Source organism: Eretmochelys imbricata, chromosome 1 (assembly GCF_965152235.1).
Source record: "Eretmochelys imbricata isolate rEreImb1 chromosome 1, rEreImb1.hap1, whole genome shotgun sequence".
Taxonomy (NCBI): Eukaryota; Metazoa; Chordata; order Testudines; family Cheloniidae; genus Eretmochelys; species Eretmochelys imbricata.
Genome location: NC_135572.1, coordinates 176,035,446 through 176,056,868, shown reverse-complemented (window position 1 = coordinate 176,056,868; position 21,423 = coordinate 176,035,446).

Here is a 21,423-nt window from a genome sequence, read left to right as displayed (position 1 = left end):
TGGGACCTCAAGGCCACAGATATTTAGGGAGCCCCGAAGTCCCAGGACACCATTACTACATATTAAAGGTGAATTCCAGAGCTAGAATAAAAACTGTGTTATTCACAGATTTGGTTTCCAAGCCAGCCAGCCATGCGCTTTGTGTGTACATGACAGGTGGGAAGATATACATACTCACACCTGAACTTTCATAAAACAAATGTTCTTTTCTTGAAATGGTCACAGTATACATAGCATGTCTCCTGAGAGGGGTCAGATGTAATAGTATAGTAGTCAACAAAAATGCATTTATATACACGTGAGGGGACAATATTGATGTTCCATGGCTTGGGTTGTGGGTTAGGGAAAAGGGGCTGATCCACAAAAGGACTTGGGCTGAGTGTTGCAATGCCTAAAGTTTAGGCACCATGCTGCTTAATGGAATTCACAGCCATGAGATAAGTGTCCAGGTTCCCTATACAATATATGGGGAAAGATAAGTGCCTAAGAAAAGGATCATAGAAGCCTGCATGCTGGGCAGGGAGCTGCCTAAGCTAGCCAACAGGAAATGCTGAGGAGAGAAGTGTGGCTTGGGCCTTGCCCATCTCAGAGAGTTAGGTGCCTATCTTTACTTAGGATTCACAGCCATGAACCCTCTCCTGGAGTTAGGTGTCTAAGCCAGGTCAGCCCTTTCTCGTGGAAAAATTGAGGCAGAAGTGGTGACGATGGTGTGCCCCCTCACAATCCCCAAGTGGTTAACTGCTAACCTGGAGTGTGGGAGACCAAGTAAGGTTCAGATCCCCACTCTGCTTGATTTGGAGCAGGGACTGGAACCTGGGTCTCCTAGAGAGTGTGCTAACCACTCGGCTATTGTCATTTTCTCTTTGGACCAATGAGTATTTTATATACAGTGGAACATATTCAACAGGAGAGACCCACCCCAGAATAACCCATAGCCTAGGATGCTCACCTAGGAGATGGGAGCCCTGGGTTCAAATCCTTGTTCCTCTTGGGCAGAATGGGGGTTTGAGCCTGGGTCCCCCATATCCTGGGTGAGTACTCTAACACTGGATTATTGGGGATAAGGGAACTGCCACCTGCAAGCTAGGCTTGGGAACACCTAGTCTGAAGATTCCACTGAGGCTTAGGCATGAGCTAGGTACCAGGCTGCTCTGTGGCACCAAGACTTAAGTCTCTTTGCACATGGCCACTGGCAGAAACTTAGCTGCTTTCGGGGTTAGGCAGCAGCTGAGTAGGAGCTTTGAGGGTCTAAATTTTGGATTTAAGTGCCTAAAGTGGTAAGTAGGCACCTAAATCCCTTTGTGGATCTAGCCCAAGGGTTTTTTTTTTTAGCATCATGCATTTGTGACCTTCCCAAACCTTTTCAGGTAGGTAAAGCAGATGGTAAGAAAGTAAATATTTATAATACATGGAAGGAAGGGAAGATATATTTTCTTGCACATGATTACTAACTTTCATGTTACTATTATACACTACCAGGGTAAACTGCCATGGATCCATTGAAATCAATGGAATGATGACAATTTACTCCAGCTGAGGCTCAGCCTCCAGATCTTTACCTGTATTAGCTAGCTATGTGGCTATGGCAACCAGGTCTATGGATGAATTAGCAAACTCAGTTGGAAGGGCCTAATTTGGTAGCTCTCTGAACTCTATATTTTGTGAAGAAAATCCAAGTACTCTTTGGTCTTTAGCACTTTTTTGCTCCAAGCATCATCCCATAGAAGAAAATAGGGAAGAATGATATATTATTGTATTAAGGAACAATGCATGTGGCATTACTGTGGAAATCCTATTTCTTTAAAGGTGTGAGAGAGTTTCTGAAAGCCATGCTCCAACATATCTTAGTGCTTAATATCCGTTATGAACCAGTCAATAATAATAACTTATGGTGATCTTTTATAAAATATTTTTAGTTGGTTACAGCATGAATTTACAACTCTACTGCTTAAAATCAAAAATCCCATAAAGTAAACTAAACTAAAATAAAATTGTAGTTACTGAAGTCTACCACCAGAGAGGGCTTTTGCTCTATTAAATATTAATGGCTAAATGGCAAATATATCAAAGGGAAAGGTACAAAGAGCAGTGCTTACCTTCTTCTCGTGTAAATGTCAAATTGGCAGTTTGTGCAGTAGTTATAATTGGATTTGGTCTTTATTATATTTATTCTAATTGTGAGTATTGAATTGTCCTCCTTCAGATACCAAGAGGAAAATAATGTATTGAAACGTCAACCGTTCATAACAGTGGAAAAAATATAAGATTTAATCAAATCCTTTTAATTGTACATAGTGTTGCTTCAAGGATAATTGTCAAGATAGTTCTGAAAATGGGTACAATGGAGATAAATTGGGGATAAACTATTTGACTGGATAAAGAATAAAGAAGCTAATAAGGGCCATATTCTGATACCTTTTCATTGAATAGCACCTGACTTCACAGGTGGTTGGTTCCACAGGAGTCAATAGCTGTACCCTTGGTGTGAGATGCTACCCAGCATTGGCTGGGCTGTCAGAATGTGGCGCTATGGACCGGTGCACTTCTCACTGGTTTTGAGGGTGTATAAAGATCAGGAGTTCTATGGGGATTGCTAAATCCAACTGATATTTCTTCTACTCTCCACCAAATGGCATGTGGCACACTAATCAAATGTTGCTTAAATGCACAGAAGTAGCCATCCTTTTTAGACTTCAGATGCTCCATTTAAACATCCCAGTCACTGAAGGGTTGCTTAAACTAGAAGAATTCATGTCCATACCTCAAGGCTTAGTTTTAAATTGACATAATATTTATATTTGCTGAACATGGAAGTATGCAGACTTCTTGTTTTGTTTTTCTTTGCCTAAAAAGAGCTTGGGGAGAGTCTGTGAATGTGATATTTTTATATTTGATGGCTTATGTCCTTTAAGCCATGTATTGGCTCTGCAGGTTTCCAGTAGATGAGGAGGCCTGGTACAGCAAATGCACAGGAGTGTAACTTTATTCATTTCTGCAGTCCCTTTGACTTCAGCGAAGAATTCTCAGTGCAGGCCCTCACCCTACCCCCACTCTTTCTTCTCAGAGGAATGTTTGGAAATGTGAAATCAAATTGTATGCTAGATCTCTTCTAATAAAAATATAGGGATGAGTAGAAGAAGCGAGCCTGGGCGGTTATTATTTTAACCTATTTACTATGGCATAAATACATAATGTTGTACAAACTGCAAGCTTTCCAGTCCTCTAGAACCATTGGTCCTCATCCTGCATTCCTTGCACAGTCAAAACTTCTGTGACTTCAGCAGAGTTTTGAACACACAAGAAATATAGATTCAGATCCGTAATGAAATCCTGCTCTAAATGTGGAGGTGCACTAGTTAAACCCACTCTCTAAATCATCTGTCCTCTCGTCTAGATTTTCCAGTGTGTCCTGTCCTGTTTGTCTGTCCTTTAGATTGTTCCCAGGGCACAGACTGTCTTTAATATTGTGTATTGCACACTCCACAGCACATCGCTGGCACTAAACAAATCATTAACAGAATAACCATCCAGAGGGTAATGTTTATTCTTGAAAATTAAGGCTTTGATCTTGTCTTGGGAGCCACACACATCAGACGTGTGCCTTCAGCAGAATTTTGCATGAGTGCAGGTAACTATGCAAGAGGCTCCCGGTGCATGATCAGGCCATAAATGTTTGTTACTGAAAACTGCAATCTTGGAAACATATCCCTTCAAATGTGTTTTAACAAAACCTAAATTTGGGACCTAAGTTGACTTGAGTGTGATCCCTTCCTCTGTTGGCATTCAGGAGCATTAAATTAGTTGTTGGGAGAGGGATTATCAGGTCCTGTTATGACAGAAAGTAGGGACCGACTTATTCACAATTGTGTGTGATCAGATATATATTTGGTGCTGAGCACCCACAACTCCCATTGACTTCACTGGAGGTTGTAGATGCTTTGTGTATCTCAAGATTGTGCCTCTAGAGAGGTCCCAGAGAGGAGTAAAAGTGCTGTGTGAAATAAAACTAGGCCCAACTCTGTGAGAAGCTAAACACCTCTGGCAAGGGGCTGAGGGTTCCTGTCTCTCATTCACTTCACACAGGATCAAGTGCTTTATTCTTAAAGAACATTAAATAAGTCTTCCCCCTCTCTACGATATTCACAGCCAGAGCTTTATACTTTCCATGGTCTTTCCTCACCATTCTGATAATTGCAGGAATGTGTCGGATGGATGGTGCAGAAGGCGTTCTTTGCTTCTGTCATGCACTGCTCCGGAGTCATTAAGGCTCCAGGTCAAGAAAGCACATAAACATGAGCATCAGTTCATCCTTAAGCAGGAAAGCACATCAGGATGTACTTATAATTTTAAGCATACGCTTAAGCTCTACTGACTTCAATGGGACTTGAGCACACACTTAAAATTACACGTGCTTACGTGCCTGAGGGCTGAATTACTGCAGGTTCTGTTTAGAGCAGCGGTTCCCAGACTTGTTCTGCCGCTTGTGCAGGGAAAGCCCCTGGCGGGCTGGGCCGGTTTGTTTACCTGCCGCATCCACAGGTTGGGCTGATCGTGGCTTCCAGTGGCTGCAGTTCGCTGCTCCAGGCCAATGGGGGCTGAGGGAAGTTGTGGCCGGTACGTCCCTCGTCCCGCGCCGCTTCCAGCAACTCCCATTGGGCTGGAGCAGCGAACCGTGGCCACTGGGAGCCGCGATCGGCCAAACCTGCGGACGCGGCAGGTAAACAAACCGGCCCGGCCCGACAGGGGCTTTCCCTGCACAAATGGCAGAACAAGTTTGGGAACCACTGGTTTACAGGATGAGTCAGTGCAGTTGAGTGAGCAGCCCTGGTCTGGCTGCTGGTTTGCTCACAGTAGGCAGGCTTTCCTGAAGCCTAAATGAATAAAGTAACACATTTAAAGGTTCAGAAGCCTAGTTATCCACCTGCTTATACTGTGAATATCAGGAGTTTCTTCACTTTTGTAAAACTCAGGTAAACCAGAGGAGAATCAGGTCCCAAATGCACATGAAGGCTCCTAATCTAAGGATGTCTTTTCAATTACACTTTCATTTCCTGACACTTGAGATCTGCCTTCATCTCTCTCCCTGGCACAGCACTAAGCCATTGTTTCACTATGATGTCAGCAAGGGACAGGGAATAAAATGATGCAATAAAGCAGCTATGCGGCCCTCCTCCTGCACACCCCAATGACAGCTTTGGGGGATTAAACTGGAAATTGAAGGTTTACAGTAATTGCCTTGAAAATGTTGGTTTTATTTGTCTTTTATTAACATTTTAAGACAGTGTTGTTAGTCCCCAGTCTCCCATAGGATAAAAAGGGAGTTTGGATTCAAAGAAAGGCAGCTCAGGATAGGAGTGATGTGAAGTTTGTTGTTTGCAAAATGTTTAGTTGGAATCTAATTCTGGGGGAAAGATGTGTCTGAGTTAAGTCTTTACAGTGTCTGGAGCTTGAGAAAAGGGGAAAGGGACTTCAAACCACAGATCAGCAGAAGTGGACGTGTCTTTTCTTAAAGCTGTGAACATTCATCCTGTTATGTGTGACCTGGCACAGAACTTGCTCTCCATTGTAGACTAAAGAGATTGTTTTGAACTGTGGACGCTGGACAAGATTGCCATTGGATTCCAGCTATTTCAGAATGTATGGGGGTAAACTGCAGGGAGCTGCTTATGTAAGTACCTATCCCTATACTCCAATGTTTCTCATTTCATAATCAGGAAATGAGAAAATTCATGCTGAAGGCCTTTGCAGTGACCACATTTTTGGGTTAATCCTCTTTAGGGATAAAAGATGATACTATTTTATACTTCCATAGCGCCCACCCTTGGAGGATCTCAAAGCACTTCAAAAATGTTAATGGATTAAGCGTGACAATAAAACTCATTATTTCTAATTTTCAGATGAGGAAACAAGCACAGAGAGGGTGCTGGGAAGTGACTTGCATGAGGTCATGCTGGAAATCAGTAACAGATCTGGGAACAGAACCCAAACATCAGGTCAGGTTCTCAGCCCTATTCTGACCACTTTATTGCTAAAGCCACTGAAACCAGTCAGCTGTGGATATGGTACAAAAGGAGCAGGAATCTCCCACATGATCCCATCTGGGGCTTCCCATAGTGGGAGGGTGTCCCAGGGAGTGTATAGTCACTGCCATCTCTGCCCCTGCTGCCTTCTGCTTAGTGGTATTGTTGGGTAGGGAGAGGTGCATTGGGGTCATAGCCTGAGCTCAGTGCATTACAGAAATGACCAGGTTGTTGTGTGGTCCCATGGTCTAGGTAAGAGCGGCCCCTAGGCTGTTGCAGGTTGGTCCAGAGAATCAGGGAGCCATGACAACTCCACGATGCCCCCCACCATTGTACCCACAGCTTAGGCAGAGATGCCAGAGTGGATGCATCAGGTAATGGAGGCAGATGATGAATCTGGCCAGTTCTATCAGCATTCCCTTAGCAGAGATAAGAGTAGGATGAATTAGGAGAAATATGTTCTTTTTTTCTGTTTAAGTGCAAAATGTTAAAGATGCCCTGTCTATGAGACATAATAATGTACTGCACACAAAAAAGCTATATTAAGGTTGTAAAGTCAAGTCCTTAAAAGTTAGGAAATGCCTGAATTAAGGTTGCCTTCACCAAAATTCAGCTCCCTTGTGCGTATGCCTTAAGACACAGTCTGTAATAACATGATCACCTGTTTTTTCCATAGGATCCCTGCTTCATGAAGAGCACAGGAATAAAGGGGGCTTGCATAATGAGTAGCTATTCAGTATTTTTCTCTTCATTGTTCAATGTGCACCCCTAGAACTTATTTACTGCACTTTATTCAAACCCTTCTCTGAAGACAGAATTATTAATTTCTTCATGGGCTCCTCCACTTTAGTAGCTGAGTGTTGCACAAATATTCATAGGTTTCAGAGGGGGTAGCGGTGTTAGTCTGTATCAGCAAAAACAACCAGGATTCCTTGTGGCACCTTAGAGTCTAACAAATTTATTTGGGCCTAAGCTTTTGTGGGCTAAACCCCACTTTATCAGATGCATGGAGTGAAAATACAGGAGCAGGTATAAATACATGAAAGGATGGAAGTGGGAGGTCAGTCTAACGAGACAAATCAATTAACAGCAGGATACCAAGGGAGGAAAAATCACTTTTGAAATGGTAATGAGAGTGGCCCATTTCAGACAGTTGACAAGAAGGTGTGAGTAACAGTAGGGAGAAATTAGTATTGGGGAAATTAGGTTTAGGTTTTGTAATGACCCAACCACTCCCAGTCTTTATTCAGGCCTAATCTTACGGTGTCCAGTTTGAAAAATCCAGTTATGCAGTTTCACATTGGAGTCTGTTTTTGAAGTTTTTTGGTTGAAGAATTGCCACTTTTAGGTCTGTTATTGAGTGACCAGAGAGATGGAAGTGTTCTCCTACTGGTTTTTGAATGTTATGATTCCTGATGTCAGATTTGTGTCCATTTATTCTTTTGCATAGAGAATGTCTGGTTTGGCCAATGTACATGGCAGAGTGGCATTACCAATGTGATATATGCCAGCAATGTCCCTCTGCCGTGTGTGTGTGTGTGTGTAATTTACTTGGTTTTAAAAAAAAGCCTAGGAATTCCATCATGTGGCATCATATTTGTTATGTTCATGACATACATAAAAAGAAGTTAGATTAAAAACATGAGTATTCTTGCTGGAAGGTCGCAGCATACTCTACTTTATTTCTTGGAATTCAGATCAATAATACCCAAGGACTCCAAAACAAAAAGAGACAAAGCAGGTTGCTACCTAGAACAGCAGCACAACTCATCCCACCTGATTGTTAATCCCAGGTGCTTCACTACAGAGCCACCTACCTTGCAAGCAGGACTAGGAACAACACTGATCCCCCCCCTCTCCCTTAAAGTGATAGCTTGCAATTCCAACACAGTCCTCAGTACACCAAAATACTGATACCCACGTGGGTCATCAGCAGGGCTTGAACCATAAGCCCACAGACTTCTTCCACTTGAGATAACAGAGTAACTGATAGCAGTAGTAGGTTGTCATTCTCTATGTGGACCAACACTCGAAGGGGATTGGACACTGGCCAGAGGGTTTCACAGATATATGCTGACAGCGGAGGAATGGTGAGACTCTGGTTCCATTCTGGAGGGGTGTATGCTCTAGTTGGCACAGAATTTTCTTTATTCACCTCAAGCTTGATGCCTTTATTCCCATCCCCTCAAACCTGTCTTTGTCCCAGTCGTGTCTCTTCTCCACTCCACTTCCTCATCCCAGTCCCATTCTCCTCACCTAGCCAGTCCTAGTCTGCACTCCTCAGGCTTCTCATTCCAGTTCCAGTCTCCTTGCCTAGCCAGTCTCATTTTCCCCTTCTGGCTTCTCTTCTGATTTGTCTCTTTCTACCCCAACCTGGCCTCCAGTTCCCTCCTGTCCACTCCCATTTTCATACACATTAGTTCCTAGCCTCCATATCCCTCCCTGAACTTCTCATCCAATCTGTGTCCCCAACCCTCATAGCCTCTTGTTTCAGTCTCTTTGCCCAGCCATTCCTAGTTCTCCCACTTGCACACCTGCTCCACATTAGATCAGACACCCCTCACCTCTTTCTCCCACCCTGCTGGTTCTTAGTCCCAGTCTCCTTACCCAGCCAGTCCCAATCTCTACCTCTAGCTCCTTATCCAGTCTCAGTCCCTACTGTTTCCCTTCCCAGCTCCCAGTCACTTTGCCCAGTCAGTCCCAGTTTTCCTTCCCCATCCCCCTAACCCTCAGGATCCAGTCCCAATTTTCTCCCCATTTGGCTTCTTTGGGCTAGATCCACAAATGGATTTAGGTGCCTATGTCCAAGATGAAGGTGTTTTGAAAACCTCAAAGCCCCTGCTCATCTCCCACCTAACCCTGGAGGTGCCTCAGATTCCAATGGTAAAGTCCCAAAGGTCAGTGCTTATCTTGTAATGAAAGAGGTGCCGAGGCTCAAGCAATCTTCTTTACATTGATAACTGATGCAGCAAAACCAGAGGTGCTGGGGCTATGAACTACCAAGCCTAGAAGTGCTGGGGCTCAGCCCTGGCACAAATTAAGTGCTGCCAAAGGTACCTAAATTTCTCTTGGTGGGCACGCACACAGTGACTGCAGTCCTGATGCTGCCACTGCTTGGTACCTAGTTCAGGCCTAAGTACTGGCAAAATGTTCAAACTAGGTATTTCTCCATTCTTTGGTACCTAGCTCTCCCCATGCATTGTACAGGGGGCCTGGGCACCTAACTCAGCATTCCATAAAGTCGCAATGTGCTTAAGCCTCCTTGTGGATCTAGCCTAGTGGGTTCTCAACCTATTTAGTGTTGTTGGCCACATATGCAGCTCTTAATGTATATACTATTTGTATGGCCCTGAGGATGTCACATGGGCCACAGCTGTGTGCTGTTTGGACCATGACTGAGAACCACTGCTCTATTATAATACCCTGTTTTCAGTTGCTTGTAATTTTGCCATCTTTAACCATTTGGGCTGAAAATGTCGAGTGTCTGCTTTAGGCTGATCATTTATTTATTATTGGAAAATTTCAGCCAAAGCAGTTCAGCTGTTTCCAAGAACAAAATTCATTGTTTTGTCCATGTTAAAAAATTCAAGTGAAGAAATCTAGCTGAAGATTTGGCCTGCACTGAGCATGTTCCAGCCCAGGACTGACCAGGACTTTACCTATAATTCCAGCTCTGGGCTGCTGCAGGTTGTCTCACTTGTGCTCTCAGTGACCCCCTTGCTGGGCCCAGGTAGCATGGAGGAGGAAACTGTCCCCTCTGTTTTCAAATCAGACAAGAGCTGGACTTTCACATAAAACAGGACTACAATCTCTGTTTTACAATTTAACTGTGGAGTCAATAGGATTTGCCTCCATAATAACAATTAAAAGAATACTAAATCTGAGCAGATAAAAACAAGAACTGACCTTCAGTATGAAGGCACAATGAAACACTCCCACATTCCTTAACAGGGCCTGATAATGTCTTGTTAAAGATGAGCATGTACTGTGAATTCCTCGTTGTTACCAGCCCATGCCATGACTGAAACATTTTTGAAAAGTAACTTTGGCTAGTGAATACAATTCATGTATGGTTGATGTCCGTACACAGAAAACTTTATTCTATTTGCATCCAAATATTAACTATTAGTGAGTTTAAAATATTTTTTCCTTAATGAGATAAGCAGAAGTTTTATATCTCCTGTGTCTTACGTATGTTATGGCAGCAAGAGAAAAACGATATAATATAAAGCATGAAGAGTTGTGAGTTCTGTTTCGGAGAGAATTATTGTATAGATTATAAGAACAAAGGAAACAGGAATTAGGTTAGAATACGATGTACCAGTAGGCATGCATTGTTTTATACCAAGAAGCACAAATTGTAGGTAAAATTTTGAAACCTGAGTAACTAAAGTTAGGCAGCTAAATATTATATATGTATTTTACAAAGGCACAACCGATTTTAGGGTAGAACCAGAATCCAAGATTTCTGGTTACCACTCTTATGGTGCAGCTGTTAAAAGACATACTATCACAGTACTGGTACTGATGATGGATGGTATTTTCACAAGCATCTAAGTAACTAACATGCATGTGACTTTCATAGAATATCAGGTTTGGAAGGGACCTCAGGAGGTCATCTAGTCCAACCCCTGCTCAAAGCAGGACCAATCCGCAACTAAATCATCCCAGCCAGGGCTTTGTCAAGCCTGACTTTAAAAACCTCAAAGGAAGGAGATTCCATCACCTTCCTAGGTAACCCATTCCTGTGCTTCACCACCCTCCTAGTGAAAAAGTTTTTCCTAATATCCAACCTAAATCTCCCCCACTGCAACTTGAGACCATTACTCCTTGTTCTGTCATCTGCTACCACTGAGAAAAGTCTAAATCCATCCTCTTTGGAACCCCCTTTCAGGTAGCTGAAAGCAGCTATCAAATCCCCCCTCATTCTTCTCGTCTGCAGACTAAACAATCCCAGTTCCCTCAGCCTCTCCTCATAAGTCATGTGTTCCAGTCCCCTAATCATTTTTGTTGCCCTCCGCTGGACACATCCACATCCTTCTTGTAGTGTGGGGCCCAAAACTGGACACAGTACTCCAGATGAGGCCTCACCAATATCGAATAGAGGGGAACGATCATGTCCCTCGATCTGCTGATATGCCCAGCCCAAAATGCCATTAGCCTTCTTGGCAGCAAGGGCACACTGTTGACTCATATCCAGCTTCTCATCCACTGTAACCCCCAGGTCCTTTTCTGCAGAACTGCTGCCTAGCCATTCGGTCCTTAGTCTGTAGCAATGCATGGGACTCTGCACTTGTCCTTGTTGAACCTCATCAGATTTCTTTTGGCCCAATCCTCTAATTTGTCTAGGTCCCTCTATTTCCTATCCCTACCTTCCAGCATATCTACCACTCCTCCCAGTTTACTGTCACCTGCAAACTTGCTGAGGGTGCAATCCATGCCATCCTCCAGATCACTAATGAAGATATTGAACAAAACCGGCCCCAGGACAGACCCTTGGGGCACTCTGCTTGATACTGGCTGCCAACTAGACATGGAGCCATTGATCACTACCCTTTCAGTGGGAGCTGTGAGCCTAAGTTACTTTGGCATTTTTGAAAATCCCACCCACTGTTTTGATCTAACACAATTCCAGTTACCTACATTGATGTAGCTGAATGTCCTTCTATTCAACAAGAAAGTAGAAATTCTGCTACAAGATTCTTTTCTTGATGGCAATTTACCAGTGATCTGAATTTGATATTCTTTTCCTTTTGAGTGAGTTCCTTTGCTTAAACCGTAGTCCAAAACTCAACATCTTTTTAACTTTGATTTGTTCATTATTTTTAAAAGTACAAAAATATATTCCCGGATCTCACACAAAAGCCAAATTGCTTTGAGTATTTGTCATAATGAAGGCAAAAAGAGAATTGGCCATGAACAACAGGGACAATAGTACAGATGTGTGCAGAGTCTCCATGGAAAATCTGAAGTGATTCAGCTGTTTCTTTTGAACTGCTCAATTGTTGCATATTTGAGAGCTCAAATTCTGAGAGTTATTGTGTGACTCTCATTTCACAGAAAAACACATCCTTGTACATTGTGATCCACGTCTCCAGCCTTCCCCATGAGTAAATCCTTCAAAATACAGCTAATGTTATTAGAGACGATACTTAAAGGTGATGAAATTCTCTGTGTACATGGCTGTCACCTGGAAGGAAATGTATGTCTTTGTGTTTAATTTTGAAACAGTTGTTGTCTGGTATTGAGCAAGTTCTCTTTTTGTGCCGAGTTATTTCAACTTAAGGCTATGTCTTCACTGCACAGCTGTATCAATGTAAAAACACAACTTGTTATCTCTATTTAAAATCCTAGTGGAGACAAGGGACAGTAATTCTTTCCTCGATGTGTAGCTAGGAGAGGTCAGCCCTAATCTCCTCACTTTAGGTTGACTGTGACAAGCTACCTCAAGTTAAAACCTCTAAAGTGCCTTATATCCATTATCATTTCACATCAAAATAGCTATCTTGGGGTAAAAACACACTGCTTTTTCATTGAAGACAAAGCCTAACGGTTAAAAGCAGAGAGAGCTCTACTGGACTGTAGCTAAAGCTTTTCTTTCTTTTCTTTCCTTCCAGCTGTTACTACGGCATGTGGCAGCTCAGTGCCTGCAGAATTGTAGTTGCCCTTTCTCTCTGGTTTTGGTTACGCAATGGGAATCAGGATTATGCACTGGGAGACAGGATTTCTCATGATCCTGCACTGGTGGTCAAAAAAACAGGAACATTTTACACACACACACCTTTTTTAATTTTTTTAATTTCTTGATCAGCTCCACTCTGACTCCCCAGTAATACAGGCGCAATAGAAAAGTAAAAGCATCTTTTGGTGTCGTTTATAAAAATAAGTGGCCCCCCGTATCATTTGGGCTGAGATTGAAGTGCTGGTTGATCACATGTTGTTGTCACATGCTCTTATGCAGCTTTGATTCTATAGTATGACTGCTCAGCTATTTTAAAGCCTTTGCTTTTCAAATAGCTACGGGCATGTGACTTTCAAAGAGCTTGTCCATTACTCTTAGGGCTGACATTGTCAGCAGCCTAGAACAGTGGAAACTGACAAGCCAGGAATATTCTTGGCTGTTGGGAATCAGGATAGAATCTCTGCTCCAGCAGGCCAAACTATAGGGAATGTTGTTGATGGCTGCAGCAGCTACTGAGAAGGCTCAGCGACATCCATCTCTTGTTAGATGATGTGGTTATCATTAAACAGATTAAATGTTCAGTCACTGCTTATATTAGGGAATTTCCCAGATGCCATTGTGTGGATTCTGACCTGCAGATCCAACAACATTGGTAAGGCTATTGTTCTTTACCAAAGTCCTCTAACCCTGGGGATTTTGCATGTTCCAAGATTAAGTACTAATTCAAACAATTACACTGCTTTCCCCCATTAAAAAAGACTTGGAAATTACCACCATCATTCGTAAGGCCCAGCAGTAAAGCACTTAACCACATGCAGAACTTTACGCAATGGGACTGCTCATGTGCTTAAAGTTACACACAGGCTTGACTGTTTTGCCAGACTGAAGCCTAAGGAAAGATGTGTTCAGTATTAGTCTCTGAAACCATCCTGGCTAGGAAGCTTTGTGTTTTTTATTGCAGAGTCACTGCACAGCTATAAACACAGTAAATTGCACTCCATGCTATTTTCATTTCAAAGTGTGAGCACTTTGGAATTTGAATTCTAATTAAAATAGCTACTGGAGTCCTGTAAACTGTTAGGAAAGAAAAGCTAACACTGACTTTTAGTGAAAATCTGATGGTCTGTGCTAGACTTCTTTTTTTAGCTTGAACAGGTTAGCATAAAAGGTGGAAAAATTGACTCTATTTCCCAAACATTTCTTCTTTCCTTAGAAGGAGGATTAAGAAATAGTCTTATTTTATAAGCTGATATTTGCCTTTCAGTGTACTCATTTTTGTGCTGCATCAGAAAGCTGGGGAAACGTTTTAAAGTGAAATCATTATAGGGAGTGCTATTCTGCACAGGAATTTGTACCAAGCAAGAGTTACTAAAAGTAGAAGTTTGGCAAATTGCATCAACTCAGTTGTGGTCTCCTCATCTCAAAAAAGATAGACTGGCATTGGAAAAGGTTCAGAGAAGGGCAACTAAAATGATTAGGGGTTTGGAACAGGTCCCATATGAGGAGAGATTAAAGAGGCTAGGACTTTTCAGCTTGGAAAAGAGGAGACTAAGGGGAGATATGATAGAGGTATAGAAAATCATGAGTGGTGTGGAGAAAGTGAATAAGGAAAAGTGATTTACTTCTTCCCACAATATAAGAACTAGGGGCCACCAAATGAAATTAATGGGCAGCAGGTTTAAAACAAATAAAAGGAAGTTCTTCACTCAGCGCACAGTCAGCCTGTGGAACTCTTTGCCTGAGGAGGTTGTGAAGGCTAGGACTAGAACAGGGTTTAAAAGAGAACTGGATAAATTCATGGAGGTTAAGTCCATTAATAGCTATTAGCCAGGATGGGTAAGGAATGGTGTCCCCAGCCTCTGTTTGTCAGAGGGTGGAGATGGATGCCAGGAGAGAGGTCACTTGATCATTACCTGTTAGGTTCACTTCCTCTGGGGCACCTGACATTGGCCACTGTTGGTAGATAGTATACTGAGCTGGATGGACCTTTGGTCTGACCCAGTATGGCCATTCTTATGTTCTTAACTCCTGGTCTGTTGAAATTCCAGTTTAGTCACCTTTATTGCCAATATAATACAATATTTAATGCTTTGTAACATGAATTTGCTTTGACTACATATCCTTTTAGGTGACAATCACATATTAGCTCCAGGAAAGACAGCAATACCAAGAATCATTAGAAATACCGGCTTGCATATGCTCTTATTGGGACAACCCCCCCAGGCCCTTTAAGGCATCAAAAACATTAAACTGTGTGTTAGTCTTGTGTCTAAGGTCTCTCCCTCCCTTCTTCAAACATTTGACCAAAAAAGGGAGGGAGGGGAGTGGCAACTATTTAAATATTTTCCAGTAGAGTACTTCATTTAATAAAGAGGGATTAGAAAGAGATCTTCCCCAAATTGCTATATTTTCAAGCATGCCTGCACATATATCTCACACTGTTAATATATAGGCACACACATCTCCACTCACACAAATGTGCTGGTAAGAGCCATGTGTTAAATTACAGAACCTGTAACCAATGCAAATTTAGCAGATGGCTCCAAAACTTATCATGTACCTTTATAGCACCACCTGTCTCTGCTCACTAATCTGTGTCCATGGGGCCTTCTTCCTGCATTCCACCCCACCTTTTAAAAATAACAGCAACAACAAAACATGGCAAAGGAATGATTCCTCTCCTTTCCCCATTCCACCTCCTAAATACGCAGACCTGAGGCCAAGGATGGGTAACATCAATTCTTACAGCAGTGTGTCCTTGTGACTATGCAGGGCTTTGAACAAAAGCTGTCATAACTGATGCAGGGTCTTGTGGGCTCTCCATTGCAGATCTGGCTTGTTACACTCCACTAAGGATGTAGAGACATGGGAGAAGCTCTCTGCTCAGAGCCACCTTGATCAGGGGTAGGGAGAACTAAGATGAACAGTCTAAAGGTCACACCTATGAGTAGTCAAGCCTAGGGAGAAGTTTTTACTCTGCCGCAGTGCATGGAATGTGTTTTAAAGGAGACTCTAACCCTGACAAGGCCTCTTTTAGGTTTTGGACTTGACCAGAAACAATGATCATGTGGGAAGGGTCAGATCTAAGGACTCAAAGTGGTTCGTATTAGTGGTGCCCAGTGTGTAGCCCATGTCTGGGATCACTATCTTTTCCTGTGTGTTATAATGACAATTTTAAGAAAAAGAGAAGTTTTCAGCAATACTTACCAGGAATATGTTTGAAGTTCTCTAGCCTTACTTATATTAGCTCAGCTACGAGCAACCTCGTATAGCAGTGATGCTGCTACTGTAATAAGATTTCAAACTTTAAAGTCAGCCTGAATTGAAACAAGCACTAGTGCATTTAAAGTATATCTGTGATGGACTGAAGATCTGTAGGCCGTTGCCTACATTCTAGCGGATGTCATCATGTGGTTGTCAAGGTAACCCAGTGGGGTGCAGTTGTGTTGGGGTTTCAGCTGACAGGCAGAAATCAGTTGGAAACCAGGGATGTGGTGGGATTGTGTTTGGGGATATAAAACTTGGAGCCTCTTGGGAGGATAAGTGGAGTTCTAGCATTCCTCAGTCCTACAGGGTGTTCTGTCAAGTATGAGACCAGAAAGTAGAGTCGGGAGAAAAAGAAAAACATGTTTTTAGGAGACAACCACATTTTGTTCAGTGTTAATGTTAATGTTAATTTTCCTCTTTAGATATATTGTCCTGGAGTTGAACAGGCCTAGTAGTTTATATAAAGTCTTTTTTTTTTTTTTTTCAAATTAGCCTCGTGACCTGTTGCACTTAACTGAAAGGCAGTAAGTAGCGAGCTTGGATGTGCCCTTGAAATCCTGCTCTGATTAAAGTTCCCCAGAAGAATCAGGGCCTTGAATAAAACAACTATAAACCTAAGAGCCTGGATGGGGGAACCATGAACTATTATTCCTTTTAAACCTTCTTTTATTCCAAAAATGGTACAAGAGCTTTAAGGCTGCACAGTTAAACACTCAAAAGTTAGCAAATGTAAAAGTTATGATCATACACTACACTCACTCTTCCCCCTTGTGTCAATGAACTGAGGACGTTGCCTTTAATTATATGATTACATGCTACTGCAGGTGAAGTGTCGTCGTTTTTCTACAACCCGAGATGCATGAGTAACATCTTGTAATTTTTATTCTTGTATATTTACACAGTTTTCATTATAATAGTCCAGTCTATCCCTGCTGATAGATTTTTAAAGTAATTTCACATTAGGATACATAGTACTTTCAACTATGAACTAATATACCTTCTCTCACCAATCAGCAGCACTGCCTTCCCTTTTTAGTTAACAGTCTCACTGCAAATTCTGTGGGCTGAAGCCCCTTAGACAGCAGGGAGCTTACTATTGACAACTGGTGGTGAACAGGGAGAAGCGTGGCCCACATATGCTTGAGAGCTCCAGATGGACAGACTACATAGGTGAAGGGGCTCTCTGCTGACATCTGTTGGTGAGCAAGGGGAAATAATTGAATGGGCGAGGCCTCATTTGCATTTCTGTTATGTGACAATTTGGGGCATTTTGGTCAAAATTCTGTTAACTTTTTAAGTTTGGGGGAATAGAACATTATTATCCCTGTTGTGTAATGAAAGGGCATGAGACCTGCATCAACTGTGCAGGGGGAGAGGGGTCACCTTGACCAAAACTACAATCTGGTATGGTTGGGTAGTAGTGAGTTTGTTCCTGCCTTGTGATAGGAGTGTATTCCTAGTGGTAAAGATTTGATCCTATATGCTACTACTCTCTGCCTGAGGAGTGCACAGGGGTGTTTTCATGAACATGAGGTGGGTAATGGTGAAGAGGTAGCTTTTGCTGAATCTGCAGAGGGTAGTAGCTGAGCTCTGGTGTGGGTCTCATACTCAGCAATCAAAGCTGTAATCACTTCAGCTGGGCTAAGACCAGGCAGCACTTCTGTTTGGGGGTCTGCCTGAAGTCTGGAGTCTCCTAACACTGGAAAACAGTGAGTGGCATTGCAGCAGGGGGGGAAAGTGGCTATTTCAGAAACATATTGCCTTATTGGACACGTACAGTGTGAGAGGAGGACTACGTTTAAAACTGTTGTCTAGACACCATGGGAGACTGAAAGGTCTCATTGGTTCTCCCAAACTTATTCTGTGCCCTTTTGTTTATACAATGGCCTCGGTGCTTGTATGGGGAAGTGTTCCTTTCAAGGGCATCTGGGTGGTATATAGTTTCCCAGGCTTATGGACAGAGGCCTTGAGTCAGTGACATTACAGATCATACAGATGTACAAGGGGACAGGGTTAAATGTTGCACATGGAACCTCAACAGCAGCATTTACTAACTTCTGAGTAACTAACTATGCAAATATTATCAGGTCTTTTAAATATGGAATTTCCTACATTTTTCCCCCTCCAGCTAAGGGTGCAAGTAAACAGCGAGTACCAGATTTATCAAACCCTTAGTATGTTTAGGAATAAACATTTTTTTTTAAAAAAAGTTCTACACCTGGAAAATTAAACATATCATTTGGAAATGTTTATCACATTTCAGGGTGCAATCCAGATCAGTGAGGGGCTGTGCCACTGCTGCCCTGCACCTTTGGGTGCCTCACAATGCTTTGCTGTTGTAGCTCCCAAGCCCTGGGCTGTTCGCAAACAGCCTAACAGCACGCAGGTCCCACCCTGAGTGTCTGGGTATAGCTGCAGCCCTGATCCAATAGTTCTGACACAGCAGCCTGTCAGCAAACACCAGCAACTCTCTGGCTTTCTGCAGCCTTGGTTATTACTTGCACGGTGACCCAAGCACACTCCCAGGCCCAAACATTCCCCAAAACATGTGTTCTGCGCTGTTCATCCCCCTCCTGGGTAGTTCAGATATTAAAGGTCCATTGGCCCCTGTGAAGGGTCAATATTCAACAGTTTTCTACTTCAACTAGAGTAACCAAACAGCTTAGTTTAAATCCAACACTGGGTTAGTTTAGATTAAAAATAAAACAAGTTTATTGAACTACAAAGAGAGATTCTAAATGAGTATAAGTATAAGGTATTCAAGTCAGAAATATCCACAAGAAAAATAAAGATACAACACTTCCTAGTAGCTAAAATTTAACATGTTAGACTTGGTTCAAGGTAACATTCTTACCACATATTTCCAGCAACATGGCCAGCCAAATTCTCAGGTCAGGCTCTCTCCTCACCAAAATCAAAGGGCTGGCCCACATATGCTTGAGAGCTCCAGATGGACAGACTACATAGGTGAAGGGGCTCTCTGCTGACATCTGTTGGTGAGCAAGGGGAAATAATTGTTTTTTTTAGCCAAAAAAGAGAGGTTGGGGGTATTTTTGCTCCTCATTTTTATAGTCCAGTCACCCTTTGAAATGCATTTTCTTTAGGGTTACCCCAGATAAAGTTCATCCCAGCAGTGAGGACAGAGACCTGGAGTCTTGTGGTGAAAGAGGTTCCATGTTGTTGTTTTCTAAGAAATCATTACTTAGTGCAGCTGTGGTTCTTTGAGATGTGATCCAGACGTGTATTCCTCTTAGGCCTGTGTGCACCGGATCCGTTGGCATAGTTGAACCACCTCCAGGAGAGGCAGTAGCTATGTCGGTGGGAGCAGCTCTCCTGCTGACATAGCACTGTCTACACAGGGCATTAGGTCGGCATAACTACGTTGCTCAGGGATGTGGATTTTTCACACACGAGTAGATGCAGCTGTGTATTACATTTAGGCACGTGTGTGCCCAGTGCACTGGAGCCAGAGAATTTTGCCTTGCAGGAACCATAGAGGGGCAGCACTCATGTCTCATGGTCATAGCCCCTCACCTGGCTATATGAGGAGGTGGCACTTCTGCTCCAACCACTCTGTTCTTTCACACCAAATGTCCAAAGATGAGACTCCGATTCAGAGGGATGGAGGGTGAATTGTGGAATACACATCTGGATCACAGTAAGTAACAGTTTCTTCTTCTTCAAGCAGATGCAGCCATGTATTCCACTTAGGTAACTCACAAGCAGTACCCACCCCCAAAAGCTGGGGCTCAGAGTCTACCTAAGCAAAAATTGGAGGACTGCCCTTCTGAAGGCTGCATCCACCCTGGAAGATGTGGTAATGGCATAATGGGTCAAAAATGTATGTATGGAAGATCACGTAGCAGCCTGCAAATGTCCAATATGAAAACATCACTGAATGCTATTGATGTTGCTTGTGCTCTCGTTAAGTGAGCTCACTCCCTCTGAGGGGGTGTAGTGGAAGCTATTTCATATGCAATCTTGATACAGGATGTTACCCACCATGGGAGTGTCTGCAAAGAGATCACTTGGCCCTTCGTACAATCTGAATATGACATACACGGATGAGGCGAAGCACTAAATTGTTTAGTCCTGTCCAGATAGAAGGCTAGACATCACCTGATGTCTAATGTATGGAGACGCTGCTTCTCCAGAGATGAATGTGGCCCAGAAAAGAATACAAGTAAGTATATCACCGATTTCAGATAAAATGGAGAAGCCACTTTAGACAAAAATTTTGGATATGGTTGTAAAGTCACCTTGTCTTTGGAGTATTGTGTATAAAGAAGCCCTGCGATTAGACCATGCAACACACACACTCTCCTTGTGGACGTTATCGCCAGGAAAGCAGTTTTCTGACCCGAGCAGAAAGGGAGAAGATGCTGGGGGCATCCGATCAGTGCTGCTAGGACCATGTTAAGGTCCCACAGAGGAACCTACTCTTGGACAGGAGGCTGTAAATGAAGAAGCCTTTTTAAGAATCTTACCACTATGGATTGGAGAAGACTGATCTTCCCTGAGGAGGATGAAATGCTAGTATCGCTGCCAGATGCACTTTCAATGAACTAAGTACCGGCAATTGAAGGTGCAGAAGGTACTCCATAATGTCCTGATGGAAACCAGCATCAGTTGAATTCCGCAGGAGAAGTGACTGCATGGAAAACCATTTCCATTTTGCTGAATAGGCCAGCCTGGTAGAGGGCTTTCTGCTGTTAAGTAGAACCTGCTGAACAGCTGCCGAATACTGCTCTTCCTCCTCATTCAGCCATGCAGCAGCCATGCCACGAGATGCAGGGAACTGAGCTCAGGGTGCAAGGTGTGGCCATGATTCTCAGTGAGTAGGTTGGGATGGAGAGGAAGTGGTATGGGAGGCTGAACTGACAGTGCAAAGGTCGAAGAACCAACACTCTCTTGGCTGCGCTTGGGCAATGAGGATGAGCTTGGCCCAATCTGCCTTCAGCTTGAGAATGACCTGTGGGATGATTGAGATCGGGGGAAAGGTGTAGAAGAGAGCCGCTTGCCAGCTGAGATGAAAAGCGTCAGACAGGGAACTTGGACCGAGGCCCAGGAAGAGCAGAACAGGAGACATTTCCTGTTGTTCCTTGTAGCAAAGAGGTCTATCTTTGGAATTCCCCCAAGTTGTGGAGATAGTCCAGAGCATGCTTGTCTTTAGAGACCATTTGTGACTCAGTGAAAAATTCCTGCTGAGATGGTTGGCAAGGTGATTCTGAACAGTGTTCCCTCTAATTTTTTACCAAGTGTGGAATGAATTTTATGTGCACCAATATGGAGGTGACGTGTGATACATCACCTTCATATTAGTGCACATAACAAAATTCATGTGGCGGGAGTGGGGCCGAGGGGTTCGGAGTGTAGGAGGGGGCGCAGCGGCAGGGCAGAGGGTTGTGGTGGGGGGGATGAGGGCTCTGGGCTGGGGGTGCAGGCTCTAGGGGC